Raw genomic sequence first — 26,707 nt, 5'->3', positions numbered from 1 at the left:
TGCTGTATAACGTTTTCTGTCACAAAGGCTATGTTTTATTTTGTCTCCGTGGTTTCAGCAATAGTTGTAAATCATCATAGGGGTGGACGTCACGATAGGGAAAGAGGAAGGTAGGGGTTGGCAGCACTTGCTTATCATGTCGTTAATTGTTATCTCCGGCGATAATTTAATTGCTCTAACTAGCTCCGCGTGTAAATGAATTAGTTCCCACTGCGCTTGTTCCCCAGTATCATGCATTCACCCCCCAAAATAATAATTATCAACACTTCTTCTCAATGGACGTTCATTTTTTTTCTCTTTTTTATATTTTCAACCATTTTATTCACCCCATTCTGAGCAGCTGTCAAAGTTTTGACCAGCTGTCAAAGCTGTGAAATCTGGAGCTCAAGTCAGGGCACAAATCATCCAAACTGACACGCAAGCACCACAAGGCTATACAGATCTACAAGACCGGTTCTGAAGGCCAGTCTCTGGCTACCAAGAATTAATGCCGGTAAAACTGCAGGCAACTATTCCCCCTGGGATAATTATTAGCCTATAATTAGAACATGAATTGATTGCGGGCGGCGGAGGTGGTTGTGGGTAGCGGAGGGGGGGGGGGGGCTCTCTTGGGGAGATATGTGGGGTTAGGGGGGAGGCGGTATACCTGGTGGTGGAGGTGCTTACCTAACAGTGTTTACCTAGCTGTGATTAAAGGGATGAGAAATCTAGCACTTTATGCTCGATCTTGCAACCTTGTTGCCCCTCATGTATTTTTTACTTTCCTGATGTTATCATTCTTTATTGTTGACGTCTTTATTGTTTTTTGATTGAGGTAGCTTCCACCGCTTCTACTTTTATTGTATTTCACCAGCCTGGAATCCACACCTCGTCAAATACAAAGACAAACTCTAAAACAAAATGAAAATCAAAGAAAAAATCTACTAAGCTCTGCATTTATTGCTAAGTGCAGAGCTTAGCAACAAGATTTGTTATTACTAGGTAGGTATTTCGTTACATTTTTTCAATTCATTTGCGTGCCCAGCTTCCACCTGTGTTTAATTTTCTAAAACTCTCCAAAGTTATTGATGCTGTCTTAGTCAACTTTGCTTATTCCTCCAGGTATTTTGTATGCAGAGCATATATTCATTCACTGTTTTACCCCCTCTATTGTATGGTTGTGAGATTTAGTTACTTGAATCTATCTTTATACCGTAGTTTTCCTAATTATGACAATAATATTGTTGGAAACCTTAGCACGGTGTTGCATATTTTAGTACTGTTCTTACAAAAGCAGTATAGACTGTCTCGAGAGATAAATTATTTAGGTTTTTTAAATGCCTTTTTTACGTTTGTCAGTTTCTTGTTTTTTGCTTTAGTTACCTTGATTTAATTAGCTTTTGGTGGTTGTGTGGAAATTATATCCTTTAATTGCTTTATTTCTTTCTGATTCTTGCAGTTTATCTTCCCTATAAGTTGTCGATTCCTTTTGGTTTTCTTTCTCCCTTTTACATATTAATTAGCTTACACTTGTTGGGTTTGACCTCTAACAGGTGTGTGAGTATGTAGCATTATGGTGGTATTATTGACGGCGTTGGTGGTGGTAGGGTGCAATGGGACCTTTAAACCTCTGAAAACTATTTTTGGTAATGGAGTTGGACTCTACAATATATTGTGCAAGTACTCTTTACAGTGCCTTCGTGCGACCAGCAGTTGGATCTCTTACCACGCATCTTGCTCATTTCTCAAATGAACAATTACAACGCCTACATGTAGTACAAAATTTTGACATGTATGTCTTCTGTGACTATCAACGAATTACCTAAGACGTTAACATTATACAGCAATTAAGACTGCATACTATCTGCAGACGTTAGTCACACTTAATTCCGTGTTTTGTGTATAACTTTTGAAAAATAATGGTCCCGCTCCTTTCCAGTCACTATTCAAATTAAATTGAGATCCTTAAAATTAACAACTCTAAAAAAATCTGACTATTATCACTTCTCACTCAAACTTATGTATTTCTGCTCTAAACCGACCTCGTTTGCCCTCTTAACTAATCGTTATCGTATGTGTGCCAGTCGACTCTAACTCTTCTATACTGCCAACCATCCATTCCCGAGTGCATCATGGAAGCGAGGGGGGGCGAATAAACGTTGCAGGAAAACATTACCGGCAGGGAGAAAACGTTAGCTGGTGGGCAGAAAACGTTCCCAAAAGACTTGAAATATTCGCTGAATAACATAAAGTTTTTTTTTGTTTGTTATTTTCAGGACAACACTTAACCAACGTTCTTGGCGAGTGAAACGTTATCGAATGAACTGAAACGTTAGTCTGCATGCTCTGCAGATGGAAATGTTGTGATAGTATCTAACGTTATTAGACCAAGTCAAACGTTGACGAGCAAATACGATTCTTCGAAATGAAAAATAATTTACAGATTCACAAAGCCATTGCCGTAAAATTTACAATAATTTCTTAAGTTGGGAAAATTAGCTAATTAGGTGTGAGCTGTTGCATGATTTAAATACATTACCTGGGCCAATAACCGTTAATCTTAATGTTAAAATAAAAATCATTCGATAAAAATAGGAAATATCTGAGTTAATTTAACTTTGGTCTCATATCATTAGGTGGTATTTATTTTAAGACACTTATTTTAAGAAGTAATTTTGAATGAAAGTACGATAATTTCCTTGGCTAACTTGAATTTAGTTTTGTTAAAATAGATCTTTGATGGAGATTGAGACACATGGAATGTGCTGAAGGATGGAATGTATTACGGTCTGGATTGGGCTGCTGGTTGAGATGTTCTTCAGGATGGGATGTGGTACAGGTTGTGATATACATGGAGCTGGGATGAAGTTTAGGCTGTAATGTGCATCCAGTTTTCCATTGCTTTCCAGACTGATTCCCTTGCACTCTCTTCCTGCTCTGTCCTTTTCCCTATTTCTATCTTACCTGTCTACTTTCCCTTCCTACCCTCTTGCTTCACATTTTCCCCATTCACATAATTCTTTCACCCCGTTCAACCCAATTTCCGACCATTATCACCCCTCCTTCAACCCATCCTGCCACTCTCAGAGTCAATTTCCGATAATGACACCAAACTCCTGATCCTTCACTTAAGGGTGATGTTACCATCCTCACCAAACGGGGTAACCGACTGTTGCTTCTCCCATTGACCTTGGGAGCAAAATGAGGTTATAACTACTTCAGAGGCAAGGGGATGGTTGTGGATTTGGCATAGTAAGAGGATGAATATAACACAATGGTAATAGGGGAGTGTCTTCCAAATTGGAAGGTTTGCTACTTGTGTTTGGGTGCCGGACGGGTCTTCCTTTTGGGTTCTCTGAAGCAATAGTCCTTGTTCAGGCTCTTTTTATCTGTCTGTCGTTCTTCTTTTTCTCTCTCCCTCTTTGTCCCTAAATTATATTCCTCCTTCCTTCCCTCTAACTGAATCCCTCAAGCTTCTTCTTTTCTCATTCTCTCAATCTCCTCCAGCTCCTTTCCCTCTTTTCCTCAGTCACCCCATAACAATTCCCTCTCTCTCCCCTAATCTCCCTATTCCTTCTCTTCACTCTATTTCAATCCCCCAGTTACTTCCTTTCCCTCTTCATCAGCTCCCTGTTCCTTTCCCTCCCTCTTTCTCCCTTTATCTCATTCCTTCCAGTTCCTTTCTTTCTCTCTTTCTCCCTCCACTCCCTCAACATCCCTCCATTCCTCCCCGCCCTCTGTCTTATTTTGATTTTAGTTATCATTTCCATACTCTCATTAAAATTTTTCGTTCCACCCCTGCGTAATAACTCTTCTGTTCTCTGCCGAATTACCAGTTATTTCTGTGCCGTTCTGTAGGGGTTTATCATCTTTCTTTCCCTCTCCCCCCTGTTCCCTCCCTATCTCCTATTCCCTTCTTCCCTTCCTCCAGCCTTACATCATGCACCCTCCTTCTCTTTAACCTCGCTTCTACTGTTTATTTTCATACTAATTTGCGGTAATTTTTTGCGATTATTTCTTTATTTATTATGTCGTATCTATTATGTACATGGTATTCTTTTATATAATAGTATATTTCTCTTACTTATTATCTGCTATTTCATATATTACTTCCTGCGTTATTTTGTATTTTGAGCTCGATTCTCGTTTAGTAATTTATTGCGGGGTTATAAAAGTGTGTGAACGGGATTTCAAATTGTATCAATCTGTTAAGTTATTTTTTTGCATCCCATTGTTCGTGGATTTCTGAATTTGTTTATGTATGAGTCCGCTGTTGTTATATGTGGGACCTTGGAGAAGAGAACAAATGGGATTCGAAGAGGTTAGTTTGACCCCAGGTATGACACTAACTTAACCAAAAAGTTGTATTCACTACATCAAGTCTTTGACTGTCAGGCAGTGCCCCCTTTCCACCAACTCTCCCTTTGAACCAATTCTCCTTTTACAGCAACTCTCCCTTTCCAGCATCTCTCCCTCTCCACCAACCCTCCCACCCTACCTTTGTCGTTCACTCCTGATGCGAAGATTAGACGCTAACATATAGCTTCTCTATGTACCTACATTCTCCTCCCCTCCCTCCCTCCCCTCCCCAACCACCTCTAATGGCTATTACATTTTGCATCGTTAGGTCATGCTGATATTACCCTGTTCACGACTCGTGGAGACCACCAGTCAGCTTCCTTTCCTGCTCCCGCTCGTGACCCTCACTGGTAAGTGTTAAGTGTTACTGTTCACTGCTGGGATTGATTGAAAATTCCCGGAGATATTGCCCCTCTCCCACCGTTCGACAACTTTTCTGGCATTTGCCATTTCCTGCTAACATATTGCATGGGTGCAATTACAGACATTGTTATGCCTGTTCCTGCTTAGTGTTCAGCTATTTTTGTATTTTATATCTTGAAATATAGGCTCATTTATTTTTGTTTTCCTGGTGAGGAACAATTTCTGCTGATTCCAGTGAGTTTAAATGTTTGTTTAATTTGAGACTTATATAGCTTATGCTTCAATTATAAGTATAGGTTACTTGAAGCTTTGTAACGTGTTGAACAGACAAATTTCGTTCTCCTACTCGAAGAACAATTAATTTTAATCCCACCAAAAAATAAAAAACGAATGAGAGCGAATGAGGAAGAAAGAGAGAGAGAGAGAAAAAAAAAGTGGGAGAGAGAATATCCACCCAGTTAGGAGGAAATAGCACTCTCATACACCCAATAAATCAAAGCGCTCCTTCGTAGCACCTGGGGAGGGAAAGTTCTCGATATAACGTTATACTCTACGGCCATCTTCATCATACCCTGAGGGAGTATAATTGTGCGGGCCACACCTGAAACTCGCTCACTGCTTTTTGGGAGAAAAAACTCTCATTTGTATTTACGAGTGAACTTTTCTCCATGGCAATATATAAAGGATTTTGTGGGTTCATGGGGGAGGGGGAGACGGTAGTGGGAAAGGGGCAGGGGGGGTTTAAGTGAGTGTGAAGGGGGGCTGGGAGCTCTGTAAGTGTGTGTGTCTGGGGGAAGGGAAGGTGAGGAAACTGTGTATGTAAACGGAGGCGTGTGAGTGTTTGTGTGGGGACATGGATATAGATATTGATGAAAGGAGTACTTACCTTTCAGAACTTAAACGAAGGAGATTTCAGGGCTGAGCCTCAGCTTTTGGATCCCAGCTCTCCAACTGTCGGTCGGTGAAGGCAGTGTCTTGCAACCCAATTTCGTGTCTTAGATGTCTTTAAAGCTGTGAATGGAGCTAGTCATCACAATTTTCCTTCCAGATTTATTCCTCTTGATCACTAGACTAAGTAGTCTTAGTGTAGTGCTCAAGTGAGGTGAGCTGGAGTAGTATTGGAGGTCGATTGGTAGACGAGATGAGGTGGCTGGGTGCGGAAGAGGAAGTGTAAATGTTGGGGGAGGGGAATGGATGAGTTGGAGTGTTTTATTCGTTTTTTGGATGTTTGCGAGTTTACTTTAGTGAATGTATTTTTAGGGAGCTAATGTCGTCGGAAGGTGACCTTCAGTTCACGGACCTGCCTCTTCACCTTTTGGCAACTGGGTTAATTAAGTGCTATCATACCTATTTTATAGTGGGCCAGCCAGAGACTTTGGGAACACGCAAGGATATATAGTAAAATAAAAATACCCCTTTTAAATTTATTTATTCAATCAGACACGACTATCTAACAAGCTCCTTATCTCTCACCATCCACAGTGAAATAATTTTTTATACCATCATTGAGCCGCATCTTTATATAATGTTTTATTTCTGTTGCCTCGTTCTAGTTACTAATATACTGTCTGCTCCTGTTTAATCTGAACTCTTTAGTACTGTGTAGGTCGAGAGACGATCTTCTCTTTTGAATGTAGGTCGGGTGTAGATTATCTCAGGTATGTGTAGGTCATGAGTAGATCGCCTCTAGTATGTATAGGTTGTTAGTTGATTTCTTCTTGTATATGTAGATCATGCGTAGATCCCCTCTTGCAAGTGTAAATCGTGAGTAGATCCCCATCTTGCCCTGGAGGATCTTTTCCATTATCGTGAAATCAAAAGCATGTAGCCTTACTGAAAGGTCGTTTCCCTAAACTCCGGGACTTGTCTGGTGGCCAACTTCTGAACTTGAACCACAAAATTTTGAGGCAGTTCTGATGTTTGCCAACCTTACATGTGCTGCAGATGTTATACGAATTGTGAGGCTTGGTGAGAAAGTTTGGTGTAAATTCTACTTAAATATCACTAAAGCTGGTACCTGGCTGTGACTGGGTTCCGTTTTATCTCTCACTCTCTATGTCTAACTGCGAAAGACCCTCTCTTTCCTTGTGTCTGTCTTTTTTTTCTGTTTCTGCATTTTTTATGTTTTTGAATCTTAATTTATGTCTCTGTCAAGTCTGTAGGTAGCATGGAAAGATTTGTAACGTTGCACAGAGGAGGATTGTGGAGGACTGGCACTCAGGGTGGTCGGGTATTGGGATGGGGGAAGGGTACGGGATCGTATGCTACCATGAATTCAAATTACAGGCTATTAATGGCAAAGTATGATAGGTAGAATTTTGTAATTTTGTGGAAGCAGTGAATAATATTTTACACTATAGTAAGAAAACAACGAAAATAATAATTTCTCAATGTTTCAAGATGTCTCAAGCATCTGGTCTTTAGGTTCTATAAATATAAGATTATAAAAATCGAAATCTGGAGTTGCGTCTGTAATAAGGTGATAGACTGCCTCACGTCTCTCGTCGTTTAGCTTAGAATTTTTTCTAGTATCTAATAGTCATTTTCTGATCTTATTCTGATTAGCTTGTTGGTTTATTATGCTTCAGTTATTAGTTTTATTATTATTATTATTATTATTATTATTATTATTATTATTATGTTGTCTTTTGTTGTGGTTGATGATGTAGGAAATATCGATAGTGAAGTTGGTGTTAATTGTATTAGTATTTATCAAATATTCATTGTTTGAGTTACGGTGTTGTTATATTTGATGTTACTGGCCGTGATATTGTTGTTGATTTTTATTATGGTGGAGGTTCAGATATCTATCGTGACAAACTTTGATGGTAATAATGCTCATATTGTTGTTGTTGCTTCAGTGGCCAAGGCCGGAACAAGACCTTAATTTCCTAGGTGTGTTGCGTTACTCAGGATTTGCAGCTCTTCTCCATATATTTGTTGACCAGTTTGAAATGCTTTTCTTATCTCTTCTCTCCTGCTCGTTCCATTACTTCTCACAAGGGTCATGCAAAGCGCTCGCTGCCCTTTCCTGTTTTCCCCTCCATCGTCTGGAGTTAGCTTGATGGGGACTCTGGGAGGGAAATGAAAGGGTTGAGAGTGGCTAGAAGGTACGATAATGTAATAGGAAAAGCTAGGTGAAGCTGAGAGGTGTTGGGCGGAGTTTGAAGGGGCTAAAAGAGCAGGAAAGGCTAGAAATTTTAATGAAAGGCATGTTAGGCTTGTATTGTAGCAGCTTAAAGGAGTCAGTATGGGCTGGGAGATGAGGAGGGGTTAAGGTGGGGTTTTGTTGGGCTCGATATGCTTTTGACGAGGTGGAAGTAGTTGGGCAGGGCTGGGATGTGTGGGAGTAGCTTTAAGGAATTGGAAAATAAGGAAAAAGGGTTTTGGACAGACTCATCGTCCGGGGATAAGAACAACAACATGATGGACAATGGGACGGGGGATTATGTCCTAAAATCCAAAGCCCAGTGTGTCTCAAGTTGCTCCTCTTTCTCTTTTCTGGAACTTCTTTATTTTTCCACGTGTTTAGTATCATCTTTTCCCCAATCTCTCACCCCTGCCTGTCATCCCCCCCTTTCTTTTTATCTTTTCTTTCTCCCTTCCCTCATCTCCTTCCGCATATATTTCCCTCGTCCTCCCCTCCTTTTCTTCCTTCATTTTAAAATATCTTTCTCTCCCTAATCTTCTCTTCATTCATTCCTATATATCTCTCCCCTCATATCTTCCTCTCCCTTTCTCCCCTCATCTCTATGTCCTCCTCTATTTCCCTCTCTTCCCCTTTTATTTCCATCTCTCCCTTCTCTATTCCCCTCTCTCCCTCCTTCTCACCCGCCCTCAGCTCCTCTCCCTGATACCTATGTTTACGTTACCTGTGTTTACCCTCGCACGCGGCTTAACTCTCCCTCTCTTACCATTGTTTACAAAACACCTCAGCCACTCGGAGTACATGTTTTTAGCTTCCAAACGTTTAAAGAAATCCTATAAGGACTCGGAGCATTAGATGTTTTAGTTTTGCTTCTAATGTTTATTTACCTATTTAGTACGTTTACATTACACACACACACACACACACACACACACACACACACACACACACACACACACACACACACACACACACACACACACACACACACACACACAAAGAAACCGCAGATTATTTTTTACACTTTACACCGCAGTGTATTTTATACTAATATTCCAAACGGCTGAGTGGAAAGCGCTCTTAGGTCGTAGTTCTAAGAGCCCGGGTTCGATACCCGGCCAAGGCAGAAATAAATTAGCAGAGTTTCTTACACCCTGATGCCCTGTTCAACTAGCAGTAAATACATTCCTGGGAGTTAGACAGCTATTTTGGTTTCACGTGGTCAACCTCACGGATAGAATATTTGAATTGGAGTTGTCGTGTTGATGTGATTCATTGCCCTTCATGTCTCTGAAGTCACAGAGAGGGAGCGAGAGATGAAGAGGTGGAAGTGCCACAGTCAGGGAAGGAAATATATGGAGTTTATTAGGAGGCATTCTTAAAAGTATGACTTTAGAATACAAGATGGTAAAGGACACTCACAAGTTGAAATATGGAAGATTATTTTTTGCAGTACAGTTTTCCCATTAAAATCCTCGAAAAATGCATCAAAATAAATATTTACCATTATTACTCCAGTTGGCTATTAACCACGACTTAGTGGTCGAACTTAACACTTACTCTAAAGTAGCTTATCCTGCCATTGATAATAATTTCCCCCTAGGTGCAAAAATATTGTTTCTCTCAAGGAAATAATGTCACACATTGGAGTGAAGGCCTTATCACTTAATTTTGATTGGTGGTCTGTTCCGTGCACCATCGTTCAGTTCTCCATTATATAAATGCCTTGCAAAAGTCGTTAATTAATACTAACACTCCCCACATTTGCTCAGTTATTAGAGGTCCTCTGAATAGTTTATTTTGGAGGTTTTTGGGAACTTGTATACCTAATTTTTATTCTATTTCAAAGCAATGGCAAGTGTGCTATTATAAGAAACTTACATCAATACACCGCAATGTATTTTATGCTAGAAATAGAAAAATTATGCTCAGAAATTCATTACAATAATAAGATTCACCATAGTTTCTTATTAATTTTAAATCCACAAAAACTACACTAAATTATTGTTACAGAAAAGTGAATGAATTGAATTTTGAATTCCATTTCGTAATCAAAACCTCTAAAAAGACACTATCTCTATTGTGTTCCAGATTTATGGAGAAATTCCGCATAAACTGCAAATGAAACCAGTCAGGATATTTTACGGAAGGAATCGATGGTTGCTTAAAATAATTAGATAATAATAGGTATATAAAGAAGATTTAATAAACTATCGATTGTTCCTATTAAACTGTCACCTTAAGTCCTGGAAGAGACCGCTCTGTCGCCCTTTTTTTTTGCACCGTCTTCCAGGGTATGTTGGTCTGGTGGTCTGTTGCCTTGTTGGTCTGATGGTCTGTTGTCTTGATGGTCTGTTGCCTTGTTGGTCTGATGATCTGTTGCCTTGTTGTTCTGATGGTCTGTTGCCTTGTGGGTCTGTTGGTCAGTTGTCTTGTTGGTCTGATGGTCTGTGGTCTTGTTGGTCTGATGGTCTATTGTCTTGATGGTCTGGTAGTGTGTTGCCATGTTGGTCTGGTGGTCTCTTGCCGTGTTGGTCTGATGGTCTCTTGCCTTGTTGGTCTGATCTTGTGTAAGCTTTTTTGTCTGATGGTCTGTCGTTCTGTTGATGTATTGCCTGAGAGAGTGGGAAGCACATGCAGTGATGGCGGCAATTGTTGGAGGTATTGGAAGTTATCTTAATGACAAAATTTAGTAACGTCAGATGGGGTCATAGGTTGACAAGGATGGTAGTGTACAAAAAAAAAAAAAAAAAACCTGTTGGACTGTGAACCTGATGTTTTATTGTCCTTTTAATTTGTTGCCATGCTAGTCTGTGGGTTTGTTTGTCTGTTGCTCTATAGGTTGGCTAGCCTATTGGTCTGGTGGTTTGCTGGTCTATTTCCCTGGTGGCCTGTTGCTCTGTTAGCCTGTTAACCTTTTGGTCTGCTGGCGTGTTAATCCGCTGGCCTTTTGGTCTGCTGTTCTTGCTTCGTGGCTACGATGTTTAATCTTTCGTGTGAATCAGAACTGCTCGTGCGGCCAAGCTTACCGGTGTAAATTACTGCATAGAGAGTATCGTGGTTCAGTGTGATATAGAGCTCCTTCTCCCAATACGGATATCAACTTATTTTTTGTATTGCAACGTGCTCACGAACGTATACATGAACGAAAGACATACGCATGCACCAAGAGAGCACGGACTCATATCCATTCACGTTCAAACAAGCACTTGGTAACGCGTTCATGGACATACATATAAACTAAAACTTATTCGTACATACACATACACACACACACACACACACACAGTGTCAATAACACAAACCTGTCTTCATTGTAAACGAAAAACCTACCATTAAGGGAGATGGGCTTTTCTCGCGTGAAGTGTAGCAGATATAAGATAAGCTTCATGAGAAATATTTAGTCTAGGCAATTATATAGGCGGTGACCACCATAGCCAATAAAAAGAGCAAATTCACTCGTAATTGCTATATGGGCTCTAGGAGGAGAGCAGCTCGCACAAACAACAGTTGTAAACAGCGCGCGCGTCATAAAGCTGTTTGGAAAATTACCATTGTATCAAGTAAATTTCATTTTTGAAAGTGCTTTGTAAAATAGGGGTTTCGGTTTCTCAATAGATTTTCTTACTGAGCTGTGAACTGATGGATTTATAGGGGATTTCTTTTATTCTTTTTCAAGTTTAACGTTCCCTTGTTAATCCTGCCAGCGGATGGGATTATTTTCTTATATACTTTTTATGAATTTAGACGAATTGAATAAAATTTACAGTTTTCTGTTGTTAAGAAATTTGATTGTGTGCGATGTTTCATCATCTCACCATAAGTAGTGAAATATTCATAGTAGTTTAAACTACTTGAATTTAGATCACGCACAAACTAATAGTACGATGTTTGGTCTGTCTTGGAGAACGGTCTGTTAGGCTCAAGCAATTTAGTACATTAGTTTAGTGACGTTGGGAACGTTCATGATGAGGGATTCTTTGAAAGCAGGAGATGGTTCACATCAATGACACGAAGATACAGCTCCATTACATTAAACATCGAATGTATAGAAATTGATATTTCTGAGGAAGATAGTTATTCTATTGTGGAACATCTTTCATAAAAAGAACGAGGGAGGCAGAACCTATTTTCGAAAGCTCCCACTCACACATAGAGTAATAACTCTACAAATTTTGCTCCTTTTCAGGGTTATTTTCTGATTGCTCATGCCCGTAAAGTACAGTAAATGACCTTTATTCCCCTTAAAATTTTGCTTTGACTTTTCCCTTATGTAACATATTAAAAAGTCATGAAGGTACTTTAAAGCTTTCGTCTCCTTATCAAGATCTTTGACATATTGTTGCATATGTAGGTAGCTTTCAAATACCTTCAAGAAGTCTTCTATTAGCTGTCTTAGGTACAAGTCAAAGCAAAATTTGAGGGGATTAATAAACATTTTCAATACTTTGAAGGCATTATGCAATCAGAAAATAACATTCCCAAATACAAAATTTTTATTGCATTATGTAATCAAAACACTTGTATATGTTTTATATTGGCGACAAATTAATTTTATACATGTGTCACAACTAACTAAGAAAATGCTTTCAAAGTATGCATAATATTTTTTTTTAATATGACATTCTTTTTCGTTAATATTGACCTGAAATTTCCTGTAAATTCAATCAAAGATAAAAAAAAAATATATAAATAATGTTTTTATCTGATTAACAATTTAAATCGAATATGTTTCTTGAAGATCCATACAAATTGCTAACTTTGAGAAATAATTTTATTATAACATATAATGTAAACCACACAAATACCCATGAGAAGCCCATAATAACCAATCTGACTGCCCCAATACTGCAACTATCACCATCACCACTATCACCACCACATTCACACTAACGTCCGCTACCAACAACACTTGAACACAATCATGTATATGTAAAAAACCAGCACACACAAAAACAAACACACACGCACATTGAGGACATGGAATTGAAGAGCGGGAGAGAAAGAACCACTCACAATATATGTTTTCAAAGGTATTAGGAAACCAATGTCAAGTAAGGCGTAGCTGAAAAGCTATCGCTTGACCCATCAAACACATTTAGGTGCGAACACGCGCGCGCTCAAACACACACACACACACACACACACACACACACACACACACACACACACACACACACACACACACACACACACACACACACACACACTCAGGCCAACGTAATCGTCCCCAGGTGCTAACAAGGCGCCGCTACCGTACATACATGCACAGTTAATGGCTCCTACACTTTACCGTACAGGTAGCCAGGTAGTCCCGGAGAACTATCGAAATTAGGCCATAATGATACTTTTCCCCAACATTACTTTCCGCTAATGTCTCGATCGGCATAAAGGGAATTCGAAACACGTCCACGGGTACAATACAGCCAGTAGGAGAGGGGACGTTGTATTTTTCTGTATTTTTAAGCAGTGGCAGTTCAGGAGTGAGAGGATGGGGAGGGGTAGAGTGGAGGGGGGAGGAAAATGGGGAACCAATCCGGTTATTGCGACAGGGAGAACAGGTGGCGATCGTCAGTCCATTGGCAGAGGGGTGAAAATATTGTTGATAGACCAATTATATGCTTGGAACAGGTTCATTACGTCAGAGGTGATGCACGGAACTATTTGGTGGATTTATTCTCTCCGGTAATATCCACCTTCTTGGTCTCTTGTACCTCCTGGAATGTTAAGAAACTCTATAATATTTACATATAAAGGTAAATCTAAATATCTGAAATCATGTTCCCATTAGCTCCAATATTAAGATGCAGATAAGTTTAAGGCGTGCGTGTGTGTGTACTCCCCTGTTTGTACTTTCCTGTTTATGACTGCAGGATCGAGCCCTTCGGTTGTTTAAAGCAATGATTCCTGTCCTTCTCTACCCTACCTAGTTTTAAAGCAATGAATAGTGTTTGCTTTCCAAATGTGCTTTAGTTCATTCCACTTGCCTACTACTGTATGTGTGTGTGTGTGCATCTGTGTGTGTGTGCATCTGTGTGTGTGTGTGTGCACGTGTGCGTGTGTGTGCGTGTGCGTGTGCGTGCATGTGTGTTTGTAAGTGGGTCTTGATCTCTGGTGTTTACAGTGTGACAAAATATAAATGATATGACATACATTGGGTTGAGAATCACACGGTGGGTGCTAATTGTTTGTTAAATTTTGGTTTGGATGAACAAATTGGTGATCATTGTGGTTTTTACGATTTTTTTCATAGTTTAATAATAAACATTACTATTTACGATTGGTTTAATAAAACTTTGTTTTAATTAAATTAGCTTCATTAAGGGTGACTACTGTAATGAATGAAACTTATTGACGGTTACGATAGTTCTTAATGAGTTTGCCTGTGAGTTAAAGCCTATTATAGACTAATTACCTTCTAATCCCCCCCTTAACGCCTTCAAATTTTGTTTAATTTTTACCCACTTTGCAGGAGACGAGCGGTATTTCATTCAGACTCATAAATCAGGGGTTAAAGAGAGACACACAGAGAAGCTGCAGTAAACTTTACCCTCTTGCCCGACTGGCTTAATACAACGTTAAATATCGGCTCTTCTTAGCTTAATAACGGGTCATTCTAGACAGTGAGGCTCCCCCTTTAGTGGATGCTTGTACCGGCGCCCACTCCAACCCCCCCTTGTCTAACATTCGGAACGGCAGGTTATGCAATCAGAAACTGCTGCTTTCAAGAGCGCCATCGTCATAGCTATCACCAGCGGCATTAGCGTCAAGGTCAGGGAGGCCCACCTTCATCTCACACCGTCCTTCTACTCCCCCCCCCCCCTTGGATGTTGCGCGACCACCTCGATAACTCGAATTTCTCTCGTTATGGTCGATCCTTGTCTCAGTACCGATCGAAATGCCATCCGGAACCTCAGGGCGCAGGAAGTGTAGGGGAGCAGGAGTATGTTCAAGTCCTAGTACGAGGGATACGAAGAGGGGCCAAGATGACACAGCCTGAGGGTAGTCAAGATGACATGACAGAAGTAATAAACCGGTCCGCGAGCATCACAGATGCTGACACATTGCACACTGCTAGAAAACATGACTGTGCCAACGAGACAAATAAATAGAAAACAAAATAATAACACGAATAATACCAACAAAAAGAAAATAAGAATAATACAAAATAAAATAAAAATAGATATCTGCCTGATAACTCCTCATTACAGTTTCTACAATACTACATTCTCAATCGAACACCTGTGTTAATGAAAAGAGGGAATAGTGGGATTTGGGGTGTTAAGGCAAAGGGGCATGAGGTGGAGGGAACAGGGTCATGGGATGGAGAGAGAGGGGTAGTTAAACCGTGGAGGACAATTTCCAATTTCTGGTGTAATTGCACGTCATGATTCACAAGTAAGAGTTTGCATTATCCAAATATCACCACAATGGAAAAAATTCGCTGAACAGCTTTTGGGATAAAGGTGTGAGCAACTTGTACCATGATGAACTTTATAGTCCATTTGGAGAAGGTCTTCGGTGATACGGACGAAAGTGTAAATTGATCTTTGCTTATCTGTAGCGTAGGGCAGTTAATCCTGTGATTTTTGCAGCGTAAGATAATGTTATTTTAGTGGGTATGAGATGGGGATCCAGTTATTCCAAAAAACTTTTTAGAATAATTAGTTTATCGGCATAAAGCCGACAAAATGGAACTCCAAATCATAAGTTCCAGTTTAATGGGAACATTGAGCCGGCCAATTGTGCCATAGCCGTAGATCTGAGCGGACAAAAATGCCGGATTCTTAGTATCTCAGGGGCAATTCGGAAACCAGACTCAGCCCTTCTGGAGGAATCCCAGTTAAACCTCAAGCGGTGAACAAGAATTTGAACCGTTGCAGCCTAATGCTTGAAACCGTCAAAGACGACCTGCCGTTCTCTTGCACTCGTCGTGGTGTTGCATGGCTAATGGTTAGATAGCTGATGGTTAGATGGTTGATTGTTAGTTGACTGACGGTTAGATAAACCAATTTATCCATTGGTTTACACACTCCATTTGTCCAGAGATTTACACTCAATTATTCGCTAAATTTTCCCGCAATTTGCTCTCTTCTATCAAATAATTTACTCTCTCATTTATCAACTAGATAAATATTTTTGGAAGTTTGTGGTTATGTGTGAAGTAATTTTAATTCTTTGATAAACATTTGGTGAGCGTCTGATACCTTATCTTAATATAAATTGGTTTAACTATCGATTAGTGTTGCAACGTAACAGCTGGCTGTTCGCTTTTATGGAAACAAATGAGCACAACTTAGGAGTCTTCAAGCAAACTTTAATTTATAAAAAAAATAATTGTGTTTATGGATATACACGCCAAATGCTGTTGAATCTGCACGTTATTGGTTGATAAATGTTCTCGATATTGGTTGTTGAATGTTTTCCGTTATTGGTTCATATATGTATAAGTTATTAGAACATAAATTAAAAATTTTTATACAAATATTTTAAATCTTCATGCAGATAAGATTCGAACACAGTTTCGTGCAGCTGTGCTCAGACTCTCTCATATTCGCTGTCGTACCCATTAATGTTTACAATATACCTGTAGCAAATTATACAACCTTTTCTCCTTGATTTGCCATCTCTTAACAAATAATGCTTTGACTTACCAGAATCGTACGAACCCAAGCATACGCACTTTACCTATCGAGGCTGAAGAATTAAGAAGTTATTATTACTGTGCTTTAATTTGTAATGTTTCCTCGGCATTTTAACAGATCGGTTTATTGCGTAAAGAAATATGGCGGACTAGGTGATAGGATGGGTTGTACGGTTTATTTTTAAGCTTTCGCCCAAAGTTTCATTAGCGTTCTTGAGATTTAGATATTCTGTTCAAGTTCACTTTTGAAGGAAATAATACTAGTAAGACTTGAGTGTAAACTTTCATTTGTTTACATCTCCGTGGGTTGTCGATGATGACTAATGAGACATGTATAACGTTTTGCCATTAACATATTCAATACCTTCTGACAAAATTTCAATGAGGGATTATATTTTCAGTTGATATGGAACCGTTCCTTAGATATTTATGGAAGCATTCGTTAGATATATGTTGAATAGTTCGTTAAATATCTGTGGACGCATTCGTTTGATCATTATTAATCCTTTATCAGATATATAAGGAATCTGTAAAATATTGGTGGAAGTTCTCCTGATATAACAAATATCACTACCTTGAGATATCATCGGGAACTCTCAACCAAATATCTTTAAAAAACAGATCGATAAGCTTCCTCTGGAGTATGCTGCAAACGGGTCGAAGAAGCCCAGATGCTTCATTCAGCTCTACTACTCCCTAACCACAGCAACGACATCATCCATCTAGAAATAACACTTTCATTCCGCAACTTTAAAGGCTCCTGGACGCCTCTGAAAACTTTGAGTCGATTTCTTACAGTCTTGCCTGTAAACTGCCTCGGCTTTCTTAAGAACATTTTACTGTGTTTACTATTATTGTTCTGTTGTTAAAGTCAATTGAAAGTGAAGACGCCACTTTCCGAGTGAGAAAGAGCTTTGTGGTGCTCTTATGGTCTGGTTCGTTGGGTTATATGTCAGGCCTAACACTGCAAATCTCTTGGAAGAGGTTCGTGTAAGATATTAAAGAGAAAGAGAGCAACAGACATAAATACAACATAGTGGGATTGGGAAGCAAAGGCATAACAGGAAAGAGTAAGTGATTAAGAAGGAAGTAAATAGGGTATTTAGCAGAGGAATAACAAGAAAATTATATAAACAAGGAATAGTAGAGAGAGAAAATCTGATAGTTAAATAAAACTTAGTTTTCCCCTAGCCACATTCAGCACCAACCTGTAGGCTACAACGTCAAAGTTCCACATCGTTAATGAGAATATAAGCACCATTATAGTTAGGCTTCCTAAGACTAAAAAGGTATTGGCTTTGATTGGAGGGATGGTTGGGTTCGTTCGTCTTTTGTTAAACAAAACCACACTTAAAATTTGACTCTTGTCTAAACATGAGAACGGACTGTGAAGGATACATCCTTGACGTGAAAATATAAGAGGTGAAGACTGTGTGTTCACGCCTCAGAAACCCAGTCTAAATGACAGCGTCAGTCTGGTTGTGACATCCAGATAATGGAGTCGTTAGGAGGTGGTAATTGGACAGTTAATTCGTAGGCTGGCGTTTAAGGCACGGAGTGGGGGGTTGAGTGGAGAGAGATTAGCATACAGGTTCATGCTTACTCCAGAATGCTATTGGGTTACACCTGAACTTCACACGGTTCTTTTTATTTGAACTTGCACAACAACAACCACTGTACCTCAAAATCCTTTTAGTTCGATTTTGTTGCAATCCAGAGACAAAATGTTGATTCTTGGATCAAAACGACATAATGGATGTGATCGTAGGGACCGACATGTTTAAGAAAAGAGCGCATCGTTCATGCGCTCTATCGCTTGAACGGCTGTCGGCTATCGCTTGCGTCCGATATTTGGTGCTCTAAGACGAATCACGACGCTGACCCATACAAGGATGTTCAAAAATGATAAAAAACAAAACAAAATGGAGCAATCGTCACCAGGCTCATTGGTGCTGAAAATGTGAAATGAATTATTTAATTCCCATCGTATGTCTAGCAGGTGTAAAATCATGCAAACACTTTCGTTGTTCCATCATAAATAAGCTTCATCTCGAGACAATTACTCGGGGACTAAACAGTGAAAGTCGAGTTTCGTATATTACGGACATAAATTACTTAACAGCAAACATGACCAAATATTTCAAATCAATTAGAATTTACTCCTTAAATTACTCAGAGTAATAAATTGCCAACGGAGCAGCCTAACCTTACGTAACTCATTTTAACGTAATATTATATAACGTATTTCAACGTAATGTTATGTAACGTATTCTAACGTCGTGTTACGAAACGTATTCTAACGCAGCGTTACGCAACGTATTCTAATTTAACTTAACGTATTCTAACATAAGAACGTATTTTAACATAACGTAAGCTAACATACCGTATTCTAATGTAACGAAACGTTACCTAATGAATTTTAACGTAATGTAACTTAACGTAACCTAACTAAAACCAACCCAACCGACATTTCAAACACGCAATAATGTGAAAGCAAAAATGCAAGTGTCTTCATAGACAAAAGCAGACTATCATCTTGACCTCTGTTAACCTATAAGATCTCCTGCAATCTCACGAGAGACATCTGTGTAATTAGAGAATGTGGGTCGCTAAGGGCTGGTTTGGCATCTAACGATGTTTGGGAAGCGGTGAGATTAATGTAGTTTGCGACGGGGGTTGATAAGAGCGAGGATCTCAGCATTAAGACACAGGAATTGCGGCCTAAGGGACATTGGCCTGGTTTTGTTGGAACCTCAAATCCGAGAAACTATTTACAAATTGTGTGTCAATAGATAACTCAGCTGGTAGAAAAATAATACAAGATTAAATACTGGAAAACAAACAAAATGAGACATCAAGTGTTAATATAATTCTACCTCTCTGACTCTTTGTCTCTGTAGCTTTGTCTATCTCTCCTCTCCTCTTTCCTTTTTGCTGTGCAGAGACGATCTCTCATTCATAATTTATCACTGAGAATGTGTGAATAATCTCAACATCAGAAATCACTCCTTCGATGATTTACACATCAAGCAACTTTCTCCTGCCAACATATCATCATAAATATGTAGCCTCTGAATGCCACTGATAGGCGCGCCACGAGCAAAAAATTAATACAAGTTCTACTTATAAGGTATCTTTCACTTAACACTAAATTTGATCTTGCAGGTTATTCAAAAAATAATTTTTAACTGTAATAGATTTTTAATGTGGCTTCTGCTGACTACATTATATTCTTTCTTGATCTGTAATAGGGCAGTAGATCTAAACTACATATTTAGATCGATGGATTGGTGATGAATAAACAGTTGTAGTTCCTGAAGCTTATATTTAAGGTTCTCTCTGATGTTACTGTTAGTGTTTACAAACAATTAACTTAAGCATATCTTAGTATTTTAATTATTTGCTAGTTATTATGTTTTGAGTGTTAATTTCCTGTTGTAATTGATTGGTGTTCATCCGAGTTTTACTATTTTTGTTATTATTGCAAATATTATCATTAATTTTGTTACACATCTTTTATCAGAATATTGTTTTTGCGAAAATAATGCATTTTTATACTTTATTGTAATTGTTAAAGTATTTGAGACATTTCAATTGATGAAGTGACCATATACTTTACGTTGCTTGCCTCTTGTCAAAAAGTGCCATAATTTTGAATATATAATTTTTTATTATTTTCATTAATAATATATTGTCATTATAGTTGTTGCTATTTTTATTATTTTCAGCAATATTACAGTTGTGAGGGCAGAAGATAAGTCGTTGTTTGAGGTTACTGGTGAGGGCAGGAGACAGAGGGATGTTTGATGTAACTTGTGAGGACCTGAGATATGGGGGGATGTTTGTTGGTACTTGTGAGGGCAGGAATTGTGTGAATGGTACTTGTGAAGGCAGGAGATGGGCAGATGTTTAATGTTACTCTAGAGGGTAGGAAATGGGTACATGTTTAGTGTCACTCTTGGTGGCATCAGGTAGCTGGATATACCCCAGCCATCAGGAAAATATCCAGATGGCTGGAGTACTCTTGAGGGCATACTGTTACTCTTGAGAGCCAGAGATTGGTAGATGTTTAGTTCTATTCATAAGGGTATGAGATGGGTGGATGTTTGGTGTCACTCTTGACGGCAGGAGATGTTTGATGTTACGCTTCAAGACAGGATATAGGTGAATGTTAAATATCTTTCTTGATGAGCGAGATGGGTGGAAGTTTGTTTCTCCTGAGAGCGAGAGATTAGCGAATGTTTGATGTTACTCCTTGTAACATCCACTATTACTCGCTGGGGTCAGGCCTGCGCCACCAGAGCTTCAGAAGTCTTGCCTAATATCTATTTGCATAATCTCTGAAACGCCTGCATTGAAGTTTGCGAAGGAAGCCGCGGAGGAATGGCAACAAGGAGGAGAGTGCTTGCGTTGCGATCAAAATTTACGGCTGGATTAAAATTTGCGAAAGAAGAAACATAAATTGAGCGAGGGTTGAAAAGGGACGAAAAATCTGATGCCCACCGTTATAAGTGACTTTGACCTCCAAATTTTTATCTTCTGTCTTCTCTACCTTCGCCCCTTTTCACTTCTTTTCCTTAATGCTTCCACCCCTTCCCTCTCTCTTTATTTATATCACTCATTGTTCCTATATTACTCTCCGTCTCTTAATCTTAATTACTTATCTAATCCTTCTCTCTCTCTCCACTCCACATTTTCCTTCTGCTTCCTACCTAAGCTCATTCTCTTACTCCAATTGTCTCTCTCTACATTCCTTACTCTCTGAATCAGCCAAGACCTTTGATTTCTATCCCTTCCATCCCATATCCGTCCGATCGACTTTTACCTACTCTTCTTTTACTTGTTTTCCTTCATCTTCCTCTTTTGCAAGATATTTCCCGTCTAGCTTTCGTTCTCTTTATCTTCCTTAACGTAGTTCCTTTACATATTCTCTATTTCTCTGTGTCCCTTTTCTCTCTCTCTCTCACTCGCTTCATTCTTCCATGTCTTTTTTTTTGTCTTCTGATATAACATCTTTTTCTTTTCTCTCAATCTTCCCTCCTTCTCCTCTGCTTTACTATCCAGATCAAATCTGTCCAGATAGGATTTGTACCAGAAAAGTGGTTTCGATTTCATGGTAGATAACCGCGCCATAGATCGAGAGGTCTTCTTTTATATTTTTTTTGTCATGTACTCTTTCTCTGTTCGCCAAAGCAAGATAACTCGACTAAGATCTGTAAGTTTCGTAGATCCGTCGTCATTGCTCCTTTTATGTCTCCTACAGGAAGATAACTCAACTGAACGTTGTGAGTTTCGTAAATCTGTCGCCATGCACTCTCTCTCTTCCTCCTGCAGCAAGATAACTAAACTAGGGGTAGTGAGCTCCGTAGATTCCTCGCCACAGTTTCGCTGAGCACTCCAGAAACCTACATCTATGGACAGCACAAAACGTCCACTAGACTGTGCGACACAGTGGTTGCAAGGATCAGGTTGGGTTACCGTTACCTGTGGCAGGTGGCTGCAGGTGACGGGTCTCCCAATCCTGAGCACTCCAGTTGCAAACTCTGTGAGCAGGAACTACGGCATGATCTCCCGCACTACATCACTGAATGCCCAATTATTAGACCTTTCAGACCAGTTGGCATGAGGTACCTGGAGCTTTGCAATTACTTTATTCACTCTCGTATTCTTGAAGATATCCTCACAGTATACCCAAAATTTGCCAGTGCAGGCTATTAAACACATGACTCTGTATGACTAACCATCCTGCGAGATGGGGACTTGTATTACCACTGCTACCTTATTCAATCTTGTGTTGTTGATATCCTCAAAATGCATCCGGAGTCTGCCAGTGCAGACCGCTAATCACATGCCTCTGTATGACTAACCATCCTGTGTGATGGGGATTTTATAGCATCACCTAGTTAGCTTTTTTGACACACTGTACTCCACTTCATATAGTCTAGGGTAGCTGCACTAATGCAGATGTACCTAATATGTTAATAAAAAAAAAAAAAAAAGCACTCCAGTTGCAAACTCTGTGAGCAGGAACTACGGCACGATCTCCCGCACTACATCACTGAATGCCCAGTTATTAGACCTTTCAGACCAGTTGGCATGAGGTACCTAGAGCTTTGCAATTACTTTATTCACTCTCGTTTTCTTGAAGATATCCTCACTGTGTACCCAAAATTAGCCAGTGCAGGCTACTAAACATATGGCCCTCTATGACTAACCATCCTGCGAGATGGGGACTTTTATTACCACTGCTACCTTATTCAATCTTGTGTTGATGATATCCTTTCTATTAAAAGAAATTGAAAGAATAGATCTTTCACAATATATATTGCCAGGACAAAACGTTCACCAAATAGCGCAATAGAGTTATCGCCAGGATCAGATTAGCCCAGTTACCTCTGGTAAGTTACTGCAGGTGACGAATCTCTCAATTCTGAGCATTCTATTTCTGTAAACCGTGAAAACGAACTGTGTCTTGATTTTACTATTGAATCTCCAGTAATTATATTCTTCAAACCTTCTGGTATGAGGCACCTGAAATTTGTCAATACTTTATCTGCTCTCATGCTATTGAGTGTATCCTGATAATGAATCCTAAGAATGCCAGTTCAGCTGCTGTTAGCGTACCCATTTATCACTAACCAGCCTGCATGATAGGGATACTAAAAATCACATTGTATGCGCCTCACACAAATAATGTAACCCTTCAAATTGTCAAGGTAAGCTACATAAAAGCAGATGTACCTATGTTAAAAAAAACACGTACTTTAATTGCATAGCGTATATGATTGAAAGATCAAAGGACTTATTTCTGGCATACGTTTTTACGTAATTTTCCATCATATGATTTTACAGAAATTGCATAATTAGCTCTTAGATTCTCCAAAGTGTAAACAAACAAATGGTGAGATCGAGAGCCAACAGGCACCCTGGGAGCAGCTAGTACATATATGTGCACAACACCCAATTATCAGCCCTTACCTGCTGCCACTTTACGAGCCTGTCTTGGTAGTTAGTGGTTTGCGAGTGTATAAATTACGATTAACCACCTCGCCCTGTACCGCCTTTGCTACTTGTAGCCTGCAGCCGTCTACGTGGGGGTCTACTCACCACTTGATTTCTGCGTTGTTTCTGGTCTTTGGAAATTTTTAAAAAGGTTCATAGAATGTTTCACGGGTGTAATATAGAAAAGTGGTAATCAAGAAACGAGTGGGTTACTATATTGGACATACAGGAATATTTTTTCCGGAACATCAGTTATAGGAACATGAATCCCAAGGAAGGCATTGGAAGTCCAAGGAATAGCCGTCTTCTGTAGGAGTTAGTGAGTTTTATCCATTTTATTGCAGGCGACAATAGTCCCCACACGGCTTTTTGGAAGGTTTGGAGTTCTTCACTGTCTTCCATAAGGCTACCATAGTCTTACGAGGTCTTAGGGATTGCTCAAACAGGCCCCATGTGGCCTACGAAAATTCACGTAGAGGACTACCAGGGGTCCCACACGGGTAATATAGCGACTAACTATCCAATACGTTTCTGTGGAGGATAACATAGTGCCACGTGATTTTTTGGGGGACTACCACAATCCTGAACGGGATGCTTAGATGATAAGATAGCTTTCATGGGATGCATTAAAGCTTCAACACTTCCACACAGACTGTACAGAGGCAACGAAAGTGTCGCATGGGCTGTATGTTAGCTCAATCAATCCCTCATAAACCGTATGTTGGACATAACAGCCCTACTAATCTGTGCTTTTGTCTGTCTATCTGTCTGTCTGTCCCTCCCCCTCTCTCTCTCTCTCTCTCTCTCTCTCTCTCTCTCTCTCTCTCTCTCTCTCTCTCTCTCTCTCTCTCTCTCTCTCTCTCTCTCTCTCTCTCTCTCTCTCTGGAAAGTTGCCATCCAACCATCTCTGGACAATTGCCATGTCTCTCACCCTTGGAGTTGGCCACCGTTTCTGGAGCGATGTCCTCCGGGGGAAGCCGAAGAACCCAAAAAGATACCGTATTTACACTTGTGGCTCCAGACCTCTTAATTCTGGTTCATTCTTAAGCGTATCAGGTCCTGTTTCGTGAGGGTAACTGTATACAAAATATTTCTGATACATTAGTGCCGATGATCAGGACATAAATACGGTGGAAAGAGGGAGATGAATTGAAGGAAGGGAGGGAGTGTGATAGCTAGGGAAAGAGTAGGAGAGAGAGAACGGGGTAGAGGGAGGAAGAAAGAAAAGCGAGAGATAGGGAAGGAATGAGGGATGTGTTGTTGAACGGACGGAGAGTGGGAGGTTGATAGAGGTGGGGAAAACTGGAGGGAAGGATGAAAGGAAAGTATTCAGTGAGATAGAGAGTGAGAGAGAGAGAGAGAGAGAGAGAGAGAGAGAGAGAGAGAGAGAGAGAGAGAGAGAGAGAGAGAGAGAGAGAGAGAGAGAGAGAGAGAGTGGCAAGGGGTATGTCACAGATATGCACTCTTGTATTCAATCGATGTATTCCAAGAGTCCAAGCGATGTGTCCGTGGTAGTTTAGTGTTAATTTGCAGATGATGGCGAAATGAGCATCCACAGTTTCTGTGAGGTATGTTTGATGCCCCAGGGATGAATACAGTCATGACCAGATATACCCATACACGCCAAAATCTCCCACGTGTCTCAGTCCTGTTCTAGTCTCCCACGTGTTGATCTAGCATCCCATGTGTCCCAGTCATCTCGTCACATATGTACCAAAAATACTGCAGTGACTAAAGTGTCCCAGAGAATTTGTAGGGCCTTGTGTATTCGGTCTCTTGTGGGCAGCATTCAGCTCAACTGTCGCTCATTTGTTAGCGATCATTTTCTCATCTCTCTCTCTCTCTCTCTCTCTCTCTCTCTCTCTCTCTCTCTCTCTCTCTCTCTCTCTCTCTCTCTCTCTCTCTCTCTCTCTCTCTCTCTCTCTCTCTCTTTCTCTCTCTTTCTCGCAGGAGCAAGCAAGCACGAAGTTCTCGCAATCTACGTATTCTGAGAAATATTGTTAACAAAGAATTAAATTCTCATTCTGTACTCTGCTGGACATTGATGTGACGCTCGGGGTAAATTCCCGTCCCACTTAATTATAAAACTCGCTGGATGTTGCACAAATTTAATATAACACAAATATTTAGTTCCAAATGATAACTACAAATAGAAATCAATTTACTTCACGAATAAAATTAATATGAAAGTATTTATATAAAGTATTTCAGAAGAAGTCATATTGTTCATTGGTACCATCCTCAAATTTTAACGAAAAAAAAATTATATTTAATATTTGAAGAAAACCAGGACCTGAAATTATGAAGGAGTTATGCTAGTACTTACGAACCTGCTCACACCAATTCTCAATCTTCGGCCGCATTGTTTACTTTTATTAAACAGTTTATCAGCTCCGAAGCACTTACAAGTTGTTTATAAAACAATTATTATTATTATTATTTTCATAACATTTGACCGGGACGTTTCGCCGCTCGTATATTGTTTAATTAAGGTAAACAAAGGCGTCGAAGACTGAGAAATGACGTACATGATCGTAAGTAGAAGCTTAAATTCTTGTTGAATCTTGGTTCTAGTTTTGTCCTAGTTTTGATGTTTGTTTATATACAATAAACATCAATTTATCAACATATAACATTTTTCGAATAGCATTTTCTATTTTCCTTGTTTGTTTACCTTGAGAGTAATTTGTGATTGATCAGAATGAAAGTATTACAAAAACATATTTTTTTAATGAGTGATAATTTATGTGTAATTATACTACACAAGAGGCCAGCAAAATGTTCCTTAACGTAGTTAAAAAAAAATATATTTTCTTAATTTTTTCCCCCAAGTTAGTCATTGAAAGTCTATTTTGAAAGCACAAGTATTCATGAATGAGCTGTTAAAAAATCAATTATCCCAACCGCTTTTTTCCCTACCGGTACTAACCTCTCTCTACCTGTACTAACCTCTCTTTACCTATACTAACCTCTCTTTACCTATACTAACCTCTCTTTACCTATACTAACCTCTCTTTACCTATACTAACTTCTCTTTATCTATACTAACCTCTCTTTACCTATACTAACCTCTCTTTACCTGCACTAACCTCTCATTACCTGTACTAACCTCTCTTTACCTGTACTAACTTCTCTTTACCTGTACTAACCTCTCATTACCTGTACTAACCTCTCATTACCTGTACTAACCTCTCTTTACCTGTACTAACCTC

Source organism: Procambarus clarkii, chromosome 7, assembly GCF_040958095.1.
Source record: "Procambarus clarkii isolate CNS0578487 chromosome 7, FALCON_Pclarkii_2.0, whole genome shotgun sequence".
In the NCBI taxonomy this organism is placed as follows: domain Eukaryota; kingdom Metazoa; phylum Arthropoda; class Malacostraca; order Decapoda; family Cambaridae; genus Procambarus; species Procambarus clarkii.
Note: the sequence above shows the minus strand (reverse complement) of the source record.